At 38.0% G+C, this 23,541-nt stretch overlaps 1 pseudogene; it reads right to left on the bottom strand.

Moving 5' to 3' along the window:
- LOC116549104 overlaps window positions 1–23,541 on the bottom strand; it is a 106,745-nt pseudogene that overhangs the window by 25,309 nt on the left and 57,895 nt on the right.

The following is a 23,541-nucleotide window of genomic DNA, read 5'->3' as shown; positions in this document are numbered from 1 at the left end:
AAGCCAGAAGTAAAGATCTACACCGGTACATAAGTTGTTGCTAATTGTTTAAATGGATGAATCAGAGACTTTGAAAGAACAGGGTTGAAACATCAGTTACAAAAAGTCTGGGAAAATGTTATGTGAATAGACCACTCATAATGGCCTCAAAGAGGAACGATTGCTGTATCCCATTTAAATAAATTTTCACCAAAGGGCATCCACTGCAAAAGAAGCAATCACTAATTAAGAGAACAAAATAACACATTCTGTGACTGTCAGTCACTCCTTTCCCCAGATACCCCAGAGCATGCTTAATAGGCCCATGAAAAAAGTAGCCACACTGTAATAAATAGACACTATACATGGTCTTAACAACATAGGCTTGTTTTTGCCAAAGGTGACCTGGCTACAACTGCTGTTGAATGTCAAATCCAACAACAGAGCTCAAAACTCAGTCCTCAATATGTCACCTTTCCTTGGGAGAAGCAGCCAGACATTTGGTGGCATGTTGATTATATTGGACACCTTCTACTATACAGAGGTAGAGATTCATCCTCACTGGAATAGACAAATATTTTGAAGATGGATTTTTTTCCCTGCCCACAATGTTTCTGCTAACACCACCACCTGTGAATTCACAGAATGCCTTATTCACCATCATGGCATTCTGCAAAGCATTGCTTTAAATTGTTCTACAGTAAAGAACTGTGGCAATGGGGTTATGCCCAAGGAATTAACTGGTCATACAGTATACTTTATCTTCCAGAGGTGGTTGGACTAAGAGAAAGATGGACTGGCTTATTAAAGTAGCTTCAATTGAAAGACCACACCCTCTTCATCTTACAGGAGACAATTACATGGTGTTTTCTCCCCTATAGTCAAAATATACGGTCTGAGAATCAAGGAGTGAAAGTACAGTGAACCTTTTCGCTAATATGCCACAGAACATCAGCACTGCAGGTTTGCAGGGAATGGTTCCACTGGGAACATAAAAATGAATCCATTAATGTTGAAGCTGAGGCTTTCACCTGGCCATTTGGCCTGTCTTATGCCACTGAAGCAATAAACAAAAAAGGGCAATACCCTATTAGCTGAAGTGATTGAACTGAATTACTAAGGAGAAATTGAGTTTCTCTTGTACTTCAACCTTCCTACTTTTTACCTTTGCTAATTTTAACCAGTATCCTTTGTCTGTAGTATAAAGTAACCATAAATGCCACAGTTTTTTGAGTTCTGTGACTTCTTCTAATGAATAACCAGGCCTGAGAGTGGTCTTGAGGCCCTTTGACTCAGTCCTATAGTTCAATGTTCATTAGATGTGGTATAGTGAGCATCTATCTCTGTGCTATCTATTGCCATACAAAAGATTCTTATAACTTTTCTTCCTTAAGTATCTTATGTGCTATAGTTTTACTTTTTATTATTTTGTAGATACTCTTTGTATCCCTTACAGAATTATAGAAACTTCTCTTCTATTCCTAGTTTGCTAAGAATTACATCATAATTGAGCATTAAATTTTAGAAATTTTTTTCTCCATCTGCCAAAAAAAAAAAAAATATGCTCTCTTTTACCTTAATCTGAGACTCTAGTCCTTTGGTTTCAGTTAGCTTTTACAGTAATAATGCTTCAAAAAGATTATCCCTAACTCAATGTCTTCAAACAACAATCTTTTATACAGTTCACACATTTGTAGGGCTGCTTGAATGGCTCTTCCAAACTCAGCTAGACTTGGCTCCTAACTGTGGCATTGATTTAAGTGTGTTCCGTGCTGCTCTCATTTTTCTGGACCAACAGACTGCACAGGGCATAATCTTCTTCTGGCAATGACAGAAGCACAAAATGGTAAGTGGAAACACACAGTGTCTCTTAAGATTTGGCATAAGAACAGGGCATATTTTTATTCTTCTCTATGTTCTATTGGGCAAAGTCATACATCCAATGGGCCATGGAAATATATTCCACTTCTATTTTGAGAAACCACTAAATCCCATATCAAAGGGTATGGACATAGGGAAGGATGAAAAATCTGGAACATTAATTCCATGAACCAAAAGATTCTTAGCTGTATGTAACAGTAATATTTTCAACTCACTCCTATTCCTTGTGTCTTATTCCAGTAATCCATTAAACCCAAGCTCATTAATAAACACTTCCAGAACAAGCAAAGCATTTCTGATCAGTTACCACCATCATATTTCTATGATGCCTAAACTGTACACTTACTGAATATGTTTAAATTATTATAATGCATTTTTAGAATTTCTGTGTTCTATTTTAAGAGATTCTTCAGGATATACCATCCACCATATTAACAAAAACAAATATGTCAATTTTCTTAGAGAATTCAAAATTACTTCTGGATTCATTTTTTTTTCTTACCAAACTCTATCCTTTAGGAGCCCTTCTTAAAAAGTGTTAGGAATGGTAGAGCTTCTCAGTCTCTCTCTGAAAATACTGTGGCCTCACTCTTTCATCATAGTTTGGCTGGTTACAGAATTCTAATGAAACATTCTTTACATTAGTAGTTTACAGATACAATTTCATTATATTCAAGTACCTATTTCATACAAGAAAAGTTGCTCTCTTGTTGTCACTATTTGTATATAAGCAATCTTTTCTCTATAATTGATTTTAAGGTATTTTTCTGTTGTTTATATTCTCTAGTTTAATAATGGCTAATAATTTTCTGAAATTTATGGCAGGCACAAAACTAAAAATCCAGAAAAATCAGAGAACACTAGGCAGTGTGAATATAAAAATACCTACACCTAAGCATACTGTATTCAAATTCAAAAACCAAAGATCAAGAAACAAGTTAGAAAAGAACCCAAAGAAGGAAATTACCTAATTAATAAAGGAATAAATGTAAGAATTACATTCAGATTTATCTTCAGAAATCATGCACGCAAGAAAAGAATGGAGTGAAATATTTAATATGGTGAAAGAAAAAAATTATTAATCTAGAATACTGAATCTACAAAATTACCTTTCAAAAGTAAAGAAAAAATAACTTTCTCAGAGAAGCAAAAATTGAGAAAATTTGTCAATAGTATACCTGCCTTGCAAGAAATCTTAAAAGTTCTTCAGAGAGAAGAAAAATTACATAGGTCAAATTTGTATCTACATAAAGAAAGGAAAAGTATCAGATAAAAATAAATGCAAATAAAATATTTTTATTCTCAATTGATCTAACAGTTAAAAATTTTCTCAAAATAACAATAACAACAGTATATTCAGTAGTTATGGCTTAAAGATAAATGAAATGAATGGCAGCTATATTATAAGGGTTGAGGAAAGTACATGCATTACTCATAAAATGTTATAGTTTTAATTCAAAGTGGACTTAGATTTGTTATAAATTTATAACTTATATGCTAAGACAGGAGAAAATAGAATCTTAAAATGCTAAATTAAAACTGGAGATTAAGGGAAAAGAGTGGAAGATGAACAAACAAAGAGCAGAGCACCTAACAGAAAACAATTGCAAATATGACATATACTAAACCAACTATATCAATACTCACTTTAAATGTGAATGATATAAATATACCAATTAAAAGACAAAGGCTATGTAAGAGTAGATTTTAAAAGAACAAAATCCAACTATATGTTATCTATAAGAAAACCACTTTAAATGCAAAGGCATAGATTAAAAAATAAGGGATGAAGAAGGTGTTATCTTATGACAACTTTATCAAAAGAAAACTGGAATAGTTACATCAATTTCATACAAAACTTCCAGAGTGAGGGTATGAGGGATGAGAAGGGACACTGCACAATGATAAAGGATCAATTATTCCAGAGCACATAACTATCTTTAATGTGTAGCATCTAACAACACTGTATCAAAATACATGAGGCAAAAAATAATAGAACTCGAAGGAGAAATAGATGAATCACTATTATAATTGGATTTCCACATCTGTCTATCAATAATTGACAAACACAGCAGGCAAAAAATCAGTGAGGATGTAGTTGAACTAAATAGCACCATCAGTCAACTGGATATAATTAACATTTATAGAATGCCTCATCAAGCAATAGCAAAATACACATTCTTCTCAAACTCACAGAATTGTCACCAAGACAGGCCACATGTTGGGCCATAAATCACATCTTAACAAACTTTAAAAAATAAAAATAAATTTAACATGGTTTTTGTAGGGTGTCTGCATCTTTTGACATACACAAATATAGTATTAGGCATTTTAAGGAAAAAATGAGTTTTAAATTGAGTACCTTTAGAAGAGTACAGCTGGAATCTTTCAGAAAATACAGTCCTTTACCAATGGAGTTGAGAACTTGATTTCATAAGAAATGCTATACTTGAGAATGGAGAAAATCTTTTATTTGTATTGTTATAACCAGTAATTGCCATTTATCAAGTGAAAAATGTGGACATGGGCACAAAAAAACTAGTATACATCATAGATTTTAAAGTGAAAGTTAGACATTTTGTGTTAAAAGTCCCAACTAAACAGTGTTAAATTGACCTTTTTGTTTATCACTTGCTGTTTGATTACATCATTTGGTGGTATTATGAAACTACTGAAATTTGGCTTTATTTTCCTGAAACTTTAAAAATACAGAAAAGATACAAACAAGCATTTTTTTTCACATTTATCCTGTCACCTGAATTATCAAATTCCCCACAACAGTTTGGTGAAATTTCTAACCGTCTTTAATCAACTGAAAGGCTTCCTGGGTAAGTTCACATCTTTCACATGCAAGTGTTTTGCAATTACTTCTGATCAAAATAGAAAAGATATTCCTCATCATTTTCACCCCAGACTCAGATATCTTTCCAGAAACAGTTCACAAAATATCACTAAAAAGAGTTTGCTCTTTTATATAAATTGGCCCTACAATTTGTTGAAGCTGCTCCGTAGATTTTTAAAGACTTGGGGATTAAAAATCTCATGATATCAGAATTTCTCATCTATGATACCTACACTTGTAAAAAGTTACTCCAAAAAATTTTCATAGTATGAATAGTATTCTTTTATATTCATCATAAAATCCGTAAGTTCTACTAATATTCATAATTTCTTTTCTGAAGAAAAAACTATCTGAATAGTTGGTTTTTTGGGCCAACAGTATACCTATAGTCTCAAGTAAATGAAACATGTATTTCTCCATCTTCTATTCTCCAAGAAACAGTAGCTGTTTTTTAAGGCAAACCATCATACTCAAAAAAGCCAAAAATTAAAAAAAAATAAAATTTTAAGAAATATAACAGACCACAAATATCACCACATATTTTGAATAGCATTCAAGCGCTAGTGAAATAGTTTGACTGACAGATTTCTTCAGACTTTAAGCATTGGCCTCTGATTTTTGTTTTAATTCTCACCAGGCTCTGGCCCCTTCACTTCCAACAGCCAAGGGATGCTGCTGCTGACATTGCTGAGTTTATTCTTACCTGCCACCACCCAACTACCACCCCCATTAAGGTGCTGCCACTCATTTCCAAGACTCACTCCTCTATATCTCTCCATTCCAGTTCAGAGAATCAGCAAGGCAGCAGTGATAAAGGATGGTATGGGCCCCCAGTCCCTGCTTTCTTTTTATTTCTCTCTTCCTTGCTGGAATCACAGGAAGTCCTTTATTTTTAAAATCAGCTTAAATATAATAATATGGTTTGGCTGTGTCTCCAGCAAAATCTCATCTTGAATTGTATCTCCATAATTCCCACATATCGTGGGAGGTAGTGGAATCATGGGGGGCGAGTCATTCCCATGCTGTTCTCATGATAGTGAATAAGTTTCCCGAGATGTAATGGTTTTATTTTACAAAGGGCAGTTCCCCTGCACATGCCACCACAAGACGTGTCTTGCTTCCCTTCACCCTCTACCATGATTGCAATGCCTCCCCAGACATGTGGAACTGTGAGTCCATTAAACCTCTTTTCTTTATAAATTACCCGGTCTCAGGTATGTCTTTATAGCCTCATGAGAACAGTCTAATGCATATACTTATTTTATAGTTTCATTCATATTATTCAATAATTTCAAAACTCTTTCTCTCTTTGGTCCATTTCCTCATGCAATTTGCTGTTTTATATTGAGCGTTTGTCTTTCATGGAGCTAAAACATCCCTGGGTGTTTTTCACTCATGTAAACACATGGTATGTGAAATATAAACATGGGTTTGCATACCTGAAACTTCATGACTGAAGGAAAGACAAGAGAAGCTGGGGATAGCTAGACAGAAGGATAGATAAATTCAAAGACAAAGCACAATGGCTGTCTTAGTCCGTTTGGGCTGCTATAACAAAATACTGTACTAGACTAGCTAATGTACAAACAACAGAACTATTGCTCACAATTCTGGAGGCTAGAAAGCTTATGATCCAGGTGCTAGGATATTCAGTGTCTGGTGTGGGTCAATTCCTCATAGATAGCACCTTCGATTATCCTCACTTGTGAAAAGGGCAGTCTCTCTCAAGTCTATTTTTTAAGGGCATTAATCTTACATTCATGAGGGATCTATATTCATGGCCTAATCACTTCAAATTCTGTCACATTGGGAATTACGTTCCAACATATAAATTTTAGAGGATCACATACATTCAGGCCATGGCTATAGAACAAAAACCTTTTATGGAAGAATGAGATTTCAAAAGAAAATGGGGAGCAACTGGTTTAAAATTTCAAAGTTCTTGTTTTTAACTTAATAAATAAATCACTGTAATTTAAAAGCAATTTGAGGACAGAAAGTATTAGCCCGAGCAAAGCTTGATGAAAATTATTTTGGCAGCTGTGTCCAATATCAATTATAGCAGGGAGAAAGTGGCTGTAGAAAGTCCAACAACAAGATAATGGACATGGTCTAAATGAAATTATGATGAATGTAAGACAATTTGATAGCATGGGTAGAAAAGAGGAGAAATCAGAACATGGAGTATTATTTCACAAATATTATTTATGTGTCTACAACATGCCAGATTCTCTATTGGGTGCTGAGAATACTATATTAAACAAATATTACCATGGTCTTTGTACTCATAATGTTTACCAACAAGATGAAGAGCATGAAAGAAGGCTTCCCTGAGAAACTCATTTATCTAAAGGATAAACTGGAGTTAGCCAAGAACAGGTTGGAGGTGGGTAAAACACGTGAAAATACTCATTTTCATCAGGTTAACTCTGTAAAGTTTTGGCTACAATACCAACATTCATGCTCCAATACCTCATCATTCACTCACGCAGCAAATATTTATTGAACAGTTTATTCTGTACCAGTCATAATTCCAGGTGCTCGGAATACAATGAAAAAAAATCTTAAAATATGGTGGAGGAGAGAGAAAAGTAAATTTACCATTTTAACATATTATGATAAGTGTTGTAGTTCCAGGAAACAAAAGAATTAACAGTAGTAACAGCATCTTTAATTACAAAATTAATACTATTATTACCAAGTTCCTGAGAATCATCTTCACAGTAGATTTGTACATTACATTAAACACCATATACAAGAAAATGCAGTTATAGGGATGTAAAAGATGATTTGAGCAGCTTGTGCTAATTCCTGGTGGGAGTCCATAGCCACAGTGAGTGGGTGGGCACTATCATCGCAGCACAAAGAGGCCCAGGTAGGGCAAGAAGCGTCAGTTCTTGTTTCTGCTTTGCGACTAACTCCTGCTGCCTTCATTTCACATACAGAAAATAAAATCACATAAGAAACCCTTTCATAAACAGCAGGGGAAAAAGTGAGGGGAGACTAAAACTAATGTAAATCTGATGCTGCCCAAGGCACTAAATTTAAGCTGCTTATCCTCTGAGACAAGCAGTTGTTTTGCCAGCAATATCCCTTGTCACTGTGAGTGGCCATGCTGAATAACCACAGGCCTTGGGAATGATTGGTGGCAGGAGGCTGGAGACTTTTATGATCCATCCTCCTGTTCATCACCAGAGCTCAGCAGAGAATTTTTGCATTTTTATAACATTTATTTGGATATCTCCTATCACCAAAATTGGATATATAATGTCTCACCTTCTATTTATTTAGCACTAACACATTTAAGGTGCCAACTGCAGAATTCTCAGGAAACTGTAGTGCTCATGGAATTCTGCCAACAGTCTAAGAAGGTTCTAAAGGGCTTGGCTGAGAAAAGGAATCATCCGAGTGTAATTCCATCCAGCATGAAAGGTCACACGAGTCAAGAGCTGTTGCCAAAATGCTGCTACTGAGGATTAATTAGTATCAATTGAGCATCCAGGAGTGTCTGGCATTTTACCAAGGCTGCCTTTCTTAGTCCTCTCCTGCCACAACGGTTGTGGAAATTAAAGCTAGCAGGGCCAATGGATGCTCACCTCTCTGGCCATAAGAGAATGGAAAAGAGCTGATGTGTACATGGGTAAGCCCTTCTCTGCTTTCAGGCTGACGAGAGCAGTTTTGTAGCCTTTTATGTAGGACCAGTTTCACTTTTCCACTCAGTTAAATGAACAAAACAACTAAAATTCATTGAGTTCTAACTATATGCCAGACCCTGGGTTGGGTATATTTTATGTGATTAATCATAGGGGCTTCACAATATTCCCCACAGAGTAATATTATCCTCATTTTACACATAAGGGAACTGACAGTTTAAGTGTTGGCCTTAGTCACGTATCATGAATTCTCTACCTGGCCAATGCTACGCTCCTTCCCCATGCTTCACATGTCTTGCTGAATCTAAGTAATGCATTTTTTACTGTGGAAAACTCTGCATTATACATAAAATATTGCCTAGCACTGGAGGCCACTCTGATCCTGTTGACTAGCTTTGACTGGGCCACATCTCTTCCACATATAAAACCTTAAGAATCATTAGTAAGTACTGAGAATTGGTTTAACCCTAATTAATTTATCTAGAATCAGCTGAATTCCTACCAGTAGAGTGAAACTTAGGGCATAAAATGGAGCATAATTCCCACACCTTCATATCATACTGTGGTTTACCAGAAACAGACAAATGCAGAATTTAGTTTTAGATGGACAATGATGCAATTTTAAGTACCTCTCTTTATCTGCATCTCTCTTCCTCTAAGTTTGTTTTGTTTAATGTGACATCCTGTAGGACATGAAAGATTTTCCATTTTTTCTTTCCATTTCTACAAAGACACATTCAAAGCCCAAAGTTATGCTTACACAGATACTTTGGGAGGCATAATAGGTATTCTGTGAGTTGCATTAGATTCCTTGCATACCTATTTTTCAAAATGTAAAAATATTATAACATTTTTTGAAGAAGTCCAAAATACTCAAATAGAAAAGACTGTGATTACAATGAGATCATGACTCTGCCATAATAGTAATTAATGTCAGATCCTAACTTGTGGTTAGTTATGCCTGTCAACCTAACCTAGGGACTATGTTTTATTTTGTTCTCATTTAAACATTTATTTTCTTTTTTGCAGCACACAGCCCAATGCTTTGTGTTGTAAAGAGATTGGGCATTCAATGACACAAATGTATTGAGCTACTTTTACCCTCTTAATTTTGACACCAACCCCTGGTGATTTCATATCTTGACTATTAAAATTGACTGCTTTCTGGACTCTTTTAGCTGCTGGATATAACCATAGAAAGTCAGCTTATCATTTTCTCCAGAATTTGAATTTCCTTCATTATTGTATCAAACAAATCAAAGGACTCCCAAATCTGACCATGCTCCCAAGAGTGTAAAGATAGCACTGGCATTAACCCAGTATGCAGATGCAAAATACTATGCCCACTTTATAAATATTACATTGAACAGGTCATGGTTCTGTGAACTAGCTCTTTAGTTCACCTCACTTACAGAGTAGACATTGATTAAGGACACTTATTAGAAAGTTATGCTGCAGAGGGACTCTAAGAGAGATGAAAACCTGACTGATGGGAGAGAAAACCTAGGAAAGAGATTGAGCCCTGGAAGGAAACAGCTCATCTTTCAGATGGCATGGACATGGCTGTACCTCCAGGTATACACAGGCTCATGGTCATAGGCAACCCCAAGTATTTGTGTAAACCATCTCTAGTCAATGGAACATTCAAATTTCTATTCTTTAATACGCACTGTGTTGAGCACATTATGTATATTAAGTTATTTAATTAATATAGAACTGTTGCGGGTTTTCTAGCTAAGGAAGAATGGGTTTAGGTAGGAGATACAAATTTCTCCAGTTTACATGGCTTGAGAATTAAGACTCAAACCCTGATTTGTTCAGCTTCAAGGTTCATGTTCTTGTCATGATCTGTTTGTGGCACCTAGTGTTTACCTAGAGAAATTCTACTGATTCTTCCACATGGCCTCTGTTTTAGTCCATTCTCACGCTGCTATAAAGAACTGCTTGAGAATGGGTAAATTATAAAGATTATAAAGAAAAGAGGTTTAATTGACTCACAGTTCCATAAGGCTGGGGAGGCCTCAGGAAACATAATCATGGTGGAAGGGGAAGCAAACACGTCTTTCTTCACATGGTAGAAGGAAGGAGAAGGATAAGAGCGAGGCAAATGGGGAAGCCTCTTATAAAACCATCAGATCTCATGAGAACTTGTTCACTATCATGAGAATAGCATGAGGTAAACTGTCCCCATGATTCAATTACCTCCCACTGAGTCCCTCCCACCACATGTGGGGATTATGGGAACTACAATTCAAGATGAGATTTGTGTGGGGACACAGCCAAACCATATCAGCCTCTGTCTTATTTTTCAAGTTTAGTCCATGTATGCTTGATCAAGTATTTTATATTAGTTTTTATTTATTTTCTATTGTTAAACAATACAATTCACTCTGATTTAATTCTCTCAACAATATATGATGATATATAGGATACTATCAACCGCATTTTACAGGTGAGGAAACTGAGGCACACAAAAGTTAGATGAATGGTCTAAACCACATGCATGGCTAGTAAGTAGAGTTAGAGAATGGCATTGACTGATATTTGCACCTGGGAAATCTAGTTCCAGAGCCTGCATTCTCCACCACTGTGCTCCTCTGAGTCCCCTGCTCCATAGTAAGGACACTGTAGCTCACAGAGGTGAGGTGGTCTGCTCAAGGCCATATGGATAAGGTGGCAGAATCAGGCCTGGGAGCTGGATCATTACACTCTGAGCCATTATATTTCTGTATTTCATTGTCTCTCTGCATCTGCCTCCCATATCTCCTCTGGATTTCCTAATTCTGTTAGTGACTTCGTTGTGCTCTCAGCTACTCTGGGTGAAACCCCTGTCATCTTTTTCCTGCTTTCTTTATCCAACCAATTGCCCAGTCCTATTCATTTAATTTTACCGCATCTCTCTCATCTAGTCCTACCTACTCTTTCTTCACTGCTGCTGCTGTATCTCTCAGTCCCATCTAATTTTAGATTCTCCCACTTCCATTTCCTGATATCCAGTGCCAACCACTTTCTTCTCTTTTAAATTATTCTTTTGGCATACATCGTACTTCTAAATAGCATGTGTATATTGCTACTGCTTGAGTTTTAAATTTGAGGTGTTAACTATGGATTTCTCACAATAGAAGACAAACTTCGGCTCTCTTTCTCGCTACCTTTCACTACATACTTCACAGTCTTCGTTCTTCAACCATAAATATGTTGTAATTTTAGTTGGATCAGTGTTTATGTTATTATGACTAAGTAAATGCTTTCCCTTATTGATTTATGCAGCATAATATGACATCTTTCCTTTCTCTACTCAACAGTTTCCCCTGGAGTCTCATTTGCTTAATTTTATATCAGGAATTCAACCACAAATCCTTTCTTGTTGTATCTTCTCAATACATTTAAGCACGTTTCAACGTCACCTAAATGACATCTCTCACTGGAACTTCAGACCTGCTCTGTGAAGATTGTCCCTTCCCCTCCTGCCCAACTGCGCTACTGTCATTAAGCTCTCACTTGCCATCATCTTGGTGATTCCCTTTTCCTAAGTTTTCGGTTGGATCTCTGTTTTCCAGACCCTATGTTTTTTCTTTCTAGCTATAACTTCTCCTTTTGCCTAAAGTAGCATCCTGAGAAAAAATATGTAAAACGTAAATTTTTTGAGACATTTTTATTCTATTCTCACGTTTGATTGATAGTATATATGAGTATAGAATGCAAGGTTAAGAAGTAACATTTTCCAGTCTCTAGCTTTGCTATTGTCAATGACATTTTTATTCTTAATCTTTTGTATGAATATACTTTCCCTCCTCCTACTTATTTTTCTTACTCTCTGGAAGGTTCTTTTCCTTGTCTCCAGTGTTCTGATATTTCACAGTGATGTGGTTTGGTGTGGATCTATATTCATCCATTTGGATGAGTACTCAGGAAGCTACTTGCATGTGAAAACTTATGTCTTTTAATAATAAAATTTAAATATATATATACACACATATGTATATATATAAACATATATATTTTTTATATATACATTTTAATTGTTCCCCTTCACTTTCTGTTTTCTCTATTTAAATCTTCTAATATTTGGATGTTAAACTGCTTGGACGGTCTTTTTCCTCTGTATTCTGGGAGATTTTCTTAATTTTACTTCTGACCATTCTTTGTACTTTTTCATTTTTGCTATATTTTTAGTTTTCGATAGTTCTTTTTGAACATAGTACTTATTCCTACTTCATAGGTGCAATCTCTTCTTTTGTCTCTCAGAAGATATTAATGATTTATTTCTTTGAGGCTTTCTTCCCCATGCATAATCTGTTTCTCCTAGTTTTCATTTTTGTCTCTATCTTCAAATCAGAACTTTTGTTCAAATTTGTGATAATTCTGGGGTGTCAGCTGATTTTTTTTTTTTTTTTTGAGACAGCGTCTCATTCTGTTGCCCAGGCTGGAATACAGTGGTGCAATCTCCATTCACTGCAACCTCTGCCTCCCCAGTTTAGCTGATTATCATGCCTCAGTCACCTGAGTAGTTGGGACTCCAGGTGTGTACCACCACACCTGGATAATTTTGTTTTTTTAGTAAAGACAAGGTTTCGGCCACACTGGTCAAGCTGGTCTTGAACTTTTGGCCTCAAGTGATCCGCCTGCCTCAGCTTCCCAAAATGCTGGGTCAGCTGATATTTAAGAATGGCCCCCAAAATGGCCAGTTTGGAAACTTTGAATGAACAGGTGAGACAGTCAGTGAGGAGCCTGAGTAAAGGGTAATTCCAGAGGGCCAGATGAGATTTGGGGGGAAATAGCTGATGACATAAATATCTTCAAAATTTTTCTTTTTGCTGATAACATTCCCCAGGAAATAATTTCCAGTTTTTACCTGAATAATGTAAGTCTCCCTAACAGCATTATAGTAAATGAGAGGAAAAAGAAGGCTGAACGTCTCAGATTCAGAGTAAATTTCCACTTAATGGCCCTGTTTTCAACTAGTAATCTTGCCATCAATTCTCTGCCTGCCACTCCCCATTCCAAAGACCCCATGTTTTACCATGCTCAGAGAATAAATCTCTATTCTTTTTTATGGTTAAGAGAAGGGAATGCAATACAGGAAAGAATAGAGGGTACCAAATGGGATCTAATTATACTTAAGAGTTTCTGCATAGCAAAAGAAACAATCATTAGAGTGAACCAGCAACCAACAGAATGGGAAGAACATTTTTGCAATCTACCCATCTGACAAAGGGCTAATATCCAAAACTAAAGATACTAACAAAGAACAAAAGCAGATTTGCAAGAAACAAACAAACCCATTCAAAAGTGGGTGAAGGATATGAACAGACACTTTTCAAAAGAAGACATACATGAGGCCAACAAACATATGAAAAAATGCCCAACATCAGTGATCATTAGAGAATGCAGATCAAAACCACATTGAGATACCGTCTCATGCCGATTAGAATGGCGATCATTAAAACATCTGGAGACAACAGATGCTGGAGAGGATGTGGAGAACACTTTTACACTGTTGGTGGGAGTGTAAATTAGTTCAACCATTGTGGAAGACAGTATGGCAATTCTTCAAGGACCTAGCAATAGAAATTCCATTTGACCCAGCAATCCCATTACTGAGTATATACTCAAAAGATTATATATTGTTCTATTATAAAGACACATGCACACATATGTTCATTGTGGCACTGTTTACAATAGCAAAGACCTGGAACCAACCCAAATGCCCATCAATGATAGACTGGATAAAGAAAATGTGGCACCTACACACCATGAAATACTATGCAGCCATAAAAAAGGATGAGTTCATGTCCTCTGTAGGGATATGGATGAATCTGGAAACCATCATCCTTAGCAAATTGTCACAAGAACAGAAAACCAAACACCACATAGTCTCACTCATAGGCAAGTGTTAAACAATGAGAGCACATGGGCACAGGGAGGGGAACATCACACACTGGGGTCTATTGGGGGTTGGGGAGCTATGGAAGGGACAGCCAGGGGGGTGGGAAGGTTTGGGAGGGATAACACTGGGAGAAGTGTCTGATGGTGACGGAAGCATGGAGGCAGCAAACCACCGCATGTATGTACCTATGCGACAATCCTGCAAGATCTGCACATGTACCCCAGAACTTAAAGTACGATTTTAAAAAAATAGAGGGGACTAGCTTCCTTCTAAACAATCTTTCTATTAATTCTTCAGTTTGTAGCCCCAAATTCACCCGTGTACTTGGTGCCAAGAATTCTGCCATTTAACTCGAATTACTTTTCACTCTTTATTTATCTCAGATCATTTATTCACCTACTTTGACAGCTTCCAAATCTTTATTATCGATTTCTTTCCATTCCCTTTGTCCTTTTTAGTTCATACTTTTTTATTATTTTTGATGCAACAAAATTTAACTTTTGCCACCAAAGAAACCAAAAAGTGGGGGAAGGGGACTATTTCCTCTACAAATTATAGTCTGCAGGTCTGTGTTGAAAAACTGAAAACTTGTGCAAATCCTTTGATTAAGCTGATTGGTTCATACTTTAAAAACTAGTCCCTCTTTACTGCCATTTTACTGTGCTTTGAGGAGGGGACAGAGGTTCAATTCATGGGTCCCTCACCTCCAGCACCATAATGTTTTTTATTTCACATATGGTGCTTTGCACATCTCATTTGATTTGTTACAGAAGATATTGTTTGTGCTATTATTTCTTTCCTGTACGATGTTACTAGCTCCTTGAGAACAAGAATTGTGTCTTATTATTATATATTAGCCAATGCGATAAATACATGGATGCATTTAATTGAATTAAACCTCTTTAAATCATAATAAACAAGTATATATAATTTCTAAAACCTTAAGATGTTTTCCCTAGTTCTTATATTTTAATGATTTATTTGCAAAGACAACAGATTTAAAACAAATAAAGAAATAAAAACCCACTCACTTATTCATTTCTGCCACTTTAACTGATTCACAGCAATTGTGTAATTCTAAGCATGGTCTGAAATTTTGTTCCAAACTGTATATCTATGAGGAAAAGATTCATTATCCAGAAGTGCAATTTTTCCCATAAAAGATATTGATCAAAATTTCTGTGCGGCTTACTGTTGAGAATTTATACATGACTCACTGAGGCAATTTCCTCAGATCAGAGAACATTGCTGGCTTGAGGGGTTTATGGGTACTATGACAGTAACTTCAGAAAGATGACCAAGTATTCACAGATTTCCATGAACCATGTTTAAAAGCTACTTCATCACTTAAAATATTGTGTACCAGCAGGAAGAAGGGACAGTAAGTAGTCTCACATGCTGCAATAGAAATATCTGCAGTGATGTCAAAAGAAATCCAGTTAATTTAGACCAAACTCCCCCTCAGTTCTTACTTGCAGGACTATATTTTAATAACTTATTTCTGATTACTAGTTAGTTCATATTATTCTCTTTAACATAAATGGCTCCTACTTGTTAAGCATTTATTTTGTGCTAAACATTTTATATACATTTTCTTACTGAATAGTTACAAAATCTCTTTGAGTGTTATTCTTTCCATTTTTACAGAAATAAACTGAGGCTTAACAGGCAGCAAATTAAATTGCCTAGGTTCTTTGAGAATTATTTTTTAATGCTAGTTATGAATTTGTCTACATAACTTTACTAAAAAGTTTTTCTACTTTGGCCTTTATCCAATAATCAGTGAAAAAAGAATTTTTGAATGGAGGATTTGTCTGTCATCTAGGGTAAACAGTTAAAAGGAAAAATTACCTATGTAGATAGTCTCTGAAGTCTTTATGTTTTCCACAGTACTTGTGTATTTGTTCCATTTGTCATCATTTGTTATCTGTATGTACCCAAAAGTGATGAAAGCTGGGTTCTTTGGGGTTATCTGTCTTCCTTCCTTACACTTACTGACAAAGGCCAGCATGCCTCAAGCCATCTGTATATCTGGCAGAAGAGCCCTAGAATTCACGTAAGTTTTGATCAGCTCATCACAGTCTAAGTTCTCTGCTCTCTACAAGATACATTTTAAAAGTGTATGTTGCAAAAATACAAACCTACCCTCTTTTATCTCTCATATTGCCTTGTAATGAATACTTTCTTCAACAAAATTGCCCTTAAAGGTATGTTCAAGGGTGTGTAAAGGTGTAAGAACATACAGAGGTTGGTGGCAGGGAAGGAACAAGAAAGTTTGATAAAATAGGACAAAATTCAAGGTTCCTCCTTCATCATATCTTCATTGATGCTTAATTTTATGTTTCACTTGAAAGATGTTTTAGATGAAATTAACATTTAAATCAGTGGACTTTGAGTAAAGTAGATTGTCCTCCATAATGTGGGTGGGCCTTATCCAATCAGTTAAAGGCCTGAGGATATCATGAAAGAGAGACCTTGAGTTTTCTTTTATTTCATCAAACTTTCTTGCTCCTTCCCTAGAATCAGCCCCCAAACTTTTCTCCACCTCCACATATACCTTTAAGGACAACTTTGATGGACAAACAATTCACTACCAAGCAATCTTAGAGAGAAAATAGGGTAGCTTCATACCTAATCCTTAGCAATTGTTCTTAAACATCTACACCTGACAAAATTGCCTAGAGTGCTTTCAAAATATGTAGTTCAGATCTCCATACCTTGGCTATACGGTGTGTCTGGCAAGACACAGGAGTCTACATTTAATAAGCATTCCCAAGGAAATTCTAATGCATACAGTTCTGGGGAAAAACACAATTGAGAAACCCCATTTTTGAAATAGGGAAAGGTTTTTGTTTTCTTGCTTTATCATTAATGTCACAGGGATTCAAGCCAACCAGAGATTAGAACTGCCATTGTTGCATCCACCTCATGCAGTATCTACTGCATCAGTGGAAAGAGTCATCAAGGAGAACTATGTAGACATTACATACTACAGGAACTGGCTCAAAGAAGTATTGGTTTTAGTGAGAACGTGATATCCAGGGAAAGGCTGGAGGAGAGATTTTACAGGCTTGCTTGGAGAATACCCAACTAAGTGTCTGGGGATGCTGGGATGCTGCAATGTTTTCAAATGCACATCCCAAGTGCCAGTGATCACTTCAATTATTCAAATAACTAAACTCTTCTTTCCAAATATTCCATTGATTGGTATCTACATTTATAGATTATAGATTCCATGACAAAAACTGGGCCAGAGCAAAATATTAATCTTGCTCAACAGAATGGCTAAAGATATCTCAAATATAAGGTCCCTCAGCTATTTTCAATCTGAGTCTAAATTTAAACTTTTTTTTCAGTTTGTAAGTTTTCATTTACTGGATCTATATCCCTAGTTTGCATGTAACCATGGCTTGGCCTTGCAAGTTCCACTGGGGAAAGGACTAGAAATAAAAATAGACATTTCTGATCTGCCTAAATGTGAGCCTGGATCTCATAAGACATTTATTAGATGCCAAAAGACCCCTCTGGGGTTGGGTCTGCCAAGCTCTGCAGCCTCTCAATCTGCAAGGCTTGCAATTGTCTCTCAGCCCCAGTTGGCAGGCCTGCACTAGGAAGGAGTTAGGCAAGCAGCATCTGATTTACACAAGAAAAAAAATGTGTCAGGCAAGGGGTAAAGAAAGGAGATCTCTAACTTAATTGAGTTTTTAAATAAATCATCAGAAGTATGAGACTTCAGAAGATTTTAGGTAGTAAACAACACAGAGAAAATTAAACAAGCTTACTTGCAAGCCTATTTTAGAGAAATAGTCAAGTCAGCGTTTTTCTGTTCTCTCAAACTGTCCATAAGCAGTGAGAGTCACTGGCCGCATAGAATGTATCCTTGGAGGACATTAGTACCCAAATGTGCTTCTGTGAGTGTCCATTCAGATTGCAGTGGTGTGCTTAGATGGAACCAGGTTGTAGCTTCTTCCCTTGTAGTCTTTTGAGAGTTCAACTGCAAAATGTCAACCACGATCTCTGATAAAGTTTGGCTGCGTCCTCACCCAAATCTCATTTTAAATACCCACATGTTATGGGAGGGACTCAGGTTGGGGAGGTAATTGAATCATGGGAGCAGACCTTTTCCACGCTCTTCTCATGATACTGAATAAGTCTCACAAGATCTGATGGTTTTAAAAAGAGAAGTTTCCCTGCACAAGCTCTCTTCTCTTGTCTGTCACCATGTGAGATGTGCCTTTCACCTTCTGCCATGATTGTGAGCCCCCCCAAGTCACATGGAACTGTAAGGCCAATAAACCTCTTTCTTTTGTAAATTGCCCAGTCCTGAGTAAGTATCTGTCAGCAATGTGAAAACGAACTAATACAGCAAATTGGTACCAGTAGAGTGGGGCATTGCTGAAAATATACACCAAAATGTGGAAGTGACTTTGGAACTAGGTAACAGGCAGATGTTTGAACAGTTTGGAGGACTCAGAAGAAGACAGGGAAATGTGGGAAAGTTTGGAACTTCCTAGACACTTGTTGAATGGTTTCAACAAGAATACTCAGTGATATGAACACTAAGGTCCAGGCTGAGGTAGGCTCAAATGGAGATGAGGAACTTGCCGAAAACTGGAGCAAAGGTGATTCTTGTGACGTTTTCGCAAAGAGACTGGTGGCATTTTGCCCCTGCCCTAGAGATCTGTGGAACTTTGAACTTGAAGGAGATGATTTAGGATATTTGGTGGAAGAAATTTCTAAGCAGCAAAGTATTCAAGAGGTGACTTGGGTACTATTAAAGGCATTCAGTTTTATAAGCAAAGCAGAGCATAAAAGTTCAAAAAATTTGCAGGCTGACAATGTGATAGAAAAGAAAATCCCATTTTCTGAGGAGAAATTCAAACCAGCTGCAGAAATTCACATAAGTAACATGGAGCCAAAAGTTAATCCCCAAGACAATGGAGAAAATGTCTCCAGAGCATGTCAGAAGTCTTCATGACCGCCCCTCCCATCACAGGCCCAGAAGCCTAGGATAAAAATGTGATCTCATGGGCTGTGCCCAGGGTCCCTATGCTGTGTGCAGACTTGGGACTTTGTGCCCTGCATCCCAGCCACTCCAGTCGTGGCTGAAAGGGGCCAACATGGAGCTCGGGCTGTGGCTTCAGAAGGTGCAAGCCTCAAGCATTGACGGCTTTCACATAGTGTTGAGCCTGTGAGTACACAGAAGTCAAGAATTAGGGTTTGAAAACTTCTACATAGATTTCAGAAGATGTATAGAAATGCCTGGATGCCCAGACAGAAGTTTGCTGCAGGGGTGGGATGCTCATGGAGAACCTCTGTTAGGGTACTACAGAAGGAAAATGTGGGGTCAGAGCCCCCACACAGAGTCTCTATTGGGGCACTGCATAGTGGAGCAACTGTCTCCAGATCATCCTCCTCCAGACCCCAGAATGGTAGATCCACTAACTGCTTACACAGTGCACCTGGAAAATCCGCAGACACTCAATGCCAGCCCATGAAGGCAGCTAGGAGGAAGCCTGTATCCTGCAAAGCTACAGGGGTGGAGCTGCCCAAGACCATAGGAAACCACCTCATATATATATATGCACTTTAAGTTCTGGGGTACAAATGCAGAACATGCAGGTTTGTTACATAGGTATACACATGCCATGGTAGTTCGCTGAACCCCTCAACCCATCATCTACATTAGGTATTTCTCCCAATGCTATACCTCCCCTAGCTCCCTACCCCACAACAGACCCCAGTGTGTGATGTTCACCTTCCTGTGACCATGTGTTCTTTATTGTTTAACTCCCACTTATGAGTGAGAACATGTGGTGTTTGGTTTTCTGTTCTTGTGTTAGTTTGCTGAGAATGATGGGGAAACCACCTCTTACATTAGTGTGACCTGGATGTGAGATGTGAAGTCAAAGGAGATTATTTTGGAGCTTTAAGATTTGACTGCCCCTCTAAACTTCAGACTTGCATGGGGCCTGTACCCTCATTTATTTTGGCCAATTTGTCCCATTTGGAATGGCTGTATTTACACAATGCCCGTATGCCCATTGTATCTAGGAAGTAACTAATTTGCTTTTGATTTTACAGGCTCATAGGTGGAAGGGACGTGCCGTGACTCAGATGAGACATTGGACTATGGGCTTCTGAGTTAATGCTTAAATGAGTTAAAGACTTTGGGGGACTGTTGAAAAGGCATGATTGGTTTTGAAATGTGAGGTCATGAGCTTTAGCAGGGACAAGGGGCAGAATTATATGGTTTTGCTGTGTCCCCACCCAAATCTCATCTTGAATTCCACCTGTTGTGGGAGGCATCTGGTGGGAGGTAATTGAATCATGGGAGCAGATCTTTCCTATGCTTTTCTCATGATAGTTATGAGTCTCACAAGATCTGATGCTTTTAAAAAGAGGAGTTTCCCTACACAAGCCCTCATCTCTTGTCTGTCACAATGTGAGACATGACTTTCATCTTCTGACATGATTGTGAGGCCTCCTCAGCCATGTGGACTGTAAGTCCAATAAACCTTTTTCTTTTGTAAATTGCCCAGTCTCAGGTATGTCTTTATCAGCAGTGTGAAAATAGACTAATGATACAGTCTCTTTGCCTGCAAGCTGCATACTTTCCTGTGGGAAAGGATGCCTCTCCATCCAGTCTTCATAGATGCATCACTTTCTACTCTCTTTTTCTCCTATTCCTAAATGCTCTGCTACTAGTTCTTTTGGGACAGGCACTCTATTTGGTGAACATGCAATATCACTTCAGGCTGACATTGTTCTACTCCTCAGACTAATTTTCATCTCACTTCTGCATTTCTTGAAATACTTCAAAGTCTGCATCAATCACCTTTTCCAAAATCCTTCTTTAAATCTCCAGCTATTTTTCCTTCTGCTGTACTCCTATGGCACTTGGCTTGTATAATTTTACTTGGTCTATGTACAAATGTCTCTGTCTGTCCCATCAGAGTGTGGATATGGATCTTTTTGCCTTTGTTCTTTTCCAGAGATGTTATCATATCTGTCATCATAACATCACATGATAGAAACAAATATTTTGTTGAATCCATGTCTGCTGAGAATATATTTTCAAAATGTGTTCAGTTTAAAATCCATAAATTGTTATTAAAGTGTTTTTATAGTTTTTTATACAAGAAATATACATCATTGCAATGAAAATTTAAATATACAGATAGTGTTAAGAAAATTAAAGTAACTCACTATTTCAGTTCCCCGAGATAACCACTATTTATATGTTGGAATGGAAGAAACACAAGAAGCAAGATGGCAGAATAGAAGGCCCCACAGATTGTGCCCCACAGTGGGAAAACTAAATTCAGCAACTAGCTAGACAAAAATAGCAACTTCATAAGAATAAAAAATGAGGTGAGCACTAATAGTACCTGCCTTTAACTTTATATTGCTGGAAGAAGCACTGAATAGGGTAGAAAAGACTGTATTGAATTGCTAACATCACCACCACAATCCTCCTGCAGTGGCCGCATGTCACAGAGAAATCTCTGCACTTTGAAGAGGGAGAGTGCAGCAATTTGTGAAACTTTGCATTGAACTCAGTGCTGCCCTGTCACAGGGGAAAGCAAAACCAGGCTGAGCTCAGATGACATCCGCCTATAGAGGAAGCATTCAGACCAGCCCTACCCAGAGGGGAATTGCCCATTCCAACAGTTGGAACTTAACTTTCAGCAAGCCTTGCCACCATGGGCTGAAGTGCTGTGGGGCCATAAATAAACTTAGAAGGCAGCCTGGGCCCCAAGGACTAGAAGTCCTACTGCTAAGCTAGGAACCAGTGGGCTCGGGGGCACACAACATACTGAGACACCAGCCAAGGCAGCTGAGAACACTTGCATCACCTCTCCTCCAACCCCAGGCAGTACAACTCACAGCTCTAAAACAGGCCACTCTTTTCTGACTGAGGAGAGGAGAGGGAAGAGTAAAGACGTCTTTTGTCTTGCAACTTGGATACCAGCTCAGCCATAGTAGAATAGGGTTCTGGTCAGAGTCATGAAACTCCCATTCCAGGCCCTAGCTCCCAGACCACATTTCTACACCCACACTGGGCCAGAAGAGAACCAACTGCCCTGAAGACAAGGATGCAACAAAGGATCTATCACCTGCTGACTAAGAGCCCTTGGGACCTGAACAATAAGCAGCAATGCTCAGGAGGTACACTATGGGCCTTGGGTGAGACTCTGAGACATGCTGGCATCTGGTGAGACCCAGCACAATCCCAACTGTTGTGGCTATAGTGAGAGATTCCTTCTGCTTGAGAAAAGTATAAGGAAAAGTAAAAGGGGACTCTGAATTCACCTTAGGTACCAGCTTGGCCACAGTGGGCTAGAGCAACAAGTAGGCTCTTGGGGTCCCTGGTGCCAGGTATTGGTTCTTGAATGGCATTTCTGGAACTACCAGAAATGTGGTAGTTCCACAAAGGGGAGCCCACTGTCCTAAATGGTGAGTCCCAGGCCTGGTAACATTGACCACATTATGATTGAAGAACTATTGGGCCTCAAGGGAACATTGTTGGTGGACAGGCAATACTTTTCAAGGGCTTGAGGCAGGAAAGGCTCCTCTGCCTGTGGAAAGGGGATGGAAGAATGAGAAGTACTGGGTCTTGTGATTTGAGAACCAGCTCAACCTTAGTAGACTAGAAGACCAGGTAAACTTATAAGGATTCTGACTCCAGTCCCTAGCTCCTGGACAGCATCTCTGGACCTGTCCAGGGCCTGGGGGATGTGAGTACCTAAAGAGAAGGATATGAGTCTGGCTGGCATTGCCAGTTGCTGATTGTAAACAACTTGGACATTGAGAGCACTGAGGGCATTGAGCAAATATAGGCAGTCACTGGGTAGTGGCCGCCATGGGCATTGGGTGAGACCCAGTACTGGGCTGGTTTCAGGTATGACCTAGCAGTCTCAGTGGTGGTGACCATAGGGGTGCTTGTGTCACCCTATCCCCAGCCCCAGGCAGCTCAGCATAGAGAGACAGACTGTTTGTTTTGGAGAAAGTAAGGGAAGAGAAGAAGAGTCTCTGCCTGGAATTGCAGAGAACTCTTCCAGATCCTATCTACGACCACCAAAGCAATAAGTCTATGATTCTTTAAGAAGCACAGCATTACTGCACTTGTGGTGTCCCCTAATGCAGACATAGCTTCGATCACAATACCTGAGTCCTTTTGAATACCTGGAAAGCCTTCTCTTTTATTTTTATTTTTTTTTCTTTTCTTTTTTCTTTTTTATACCTGGAAAGCCTGCTCAAGAAGAACAGGTAAAACAAGACAAGACTGTGAA

Source organism: Sapajus apella, unplaced genomic scaffold (genome assembly GCF_009761245.1).
Source record: "Sapajus apella isolate SASKATOON/1434 unplaced genomic scaffold, GSC_monkey_1.0 scaffold6, whole genome shotgun sequence".
NCBI lineage: Eukaryota > Metazoa > Chordata > Mammalia > Primates > Cebidae > Sapajus > Sapajus apella.
The sequence above is the reverse complement of the archived record's forward strand: the minus strand, read 5'-3'. Positions and strand labels throughout refer to the sequence as shown.